The sequence below is a fragment of the Bison bison genome, unplaced genomic scaffold (genome assembly GCF_000754665.1).
Source record: "Bison bison bison isolate TAMUID 2011002044 unplaced genomic scaffold, Bison_UMD1.0 scf7180017864280, whole genome shotgun sequence".
Taxonomy (NCBI): Eukaryota; Metazoa; Chordata; class Mammalia; order Artiodactyla; family Bovidae; genus Bison; species Bison bison.
Window position 1 is genome coordinate 4,383,624 of NW_011494852.1, and position 722 is coordinate 4,384,345.

Here is a 722-nt window from a genome sequence, read left to right on the forward strand (position 1 = left end):
CAACAGGTTCTTTAGTTCCTCTTCACTTTCTGCCATAAGGGTGGTGTCATCTGCATATCAGAGGTTATTGATATTTTTCCCAGCAATCTTGATTCCAGCTTGTGCTTCATCCAGCCCAGCGTTTTTAATGATGTACTCTGCATTTAAGTTAAATAAGCAGGCTGACAATATAAAGACTTGATGTACTCCTAGTCTGTTGTTCCATGTCCAGTTCTAACTGCTGCTTCCTGACCTGCATGCAGATTTCTCAAGAGGCAGGTCAGGTGATCTGGTATTCCCACCTCCTGAAGAATTTTCCACAGTTTGTTGTGACCCACACAGTCAAAGGCTTTGGCATAGTCAATAAAGCAGAAATAGATGTTTTTCTGGAACTCTCTTGCTATTTCGATAATCCAATGGATGTTGGCAATTTGATTGTTGGTTCCTCTGCCTTTTCTAAAACCAGCTTGAACATCTGGAAGTTCTTAGTTCACATACTGTTGAAGCCTGGCTTAAGAATTTTGAGCATTACTTTACTAGCGTGTGAGATGAATGCAATTGTGTGGTAGTTTGAATATTCTTTGGCATTGCCTTTCTTTGGGATTGGAATGAAAACTAACCTTTTCCAGTCCTGTGGCCACTGTCGAGTTTTCCAAATTTGCTGGCATAGGAGTGCAGCACTTTCACAGCATCATCTTTTGGGACTTGAAATAGCTCAACTGGAATTCCATCACCTCCACTAG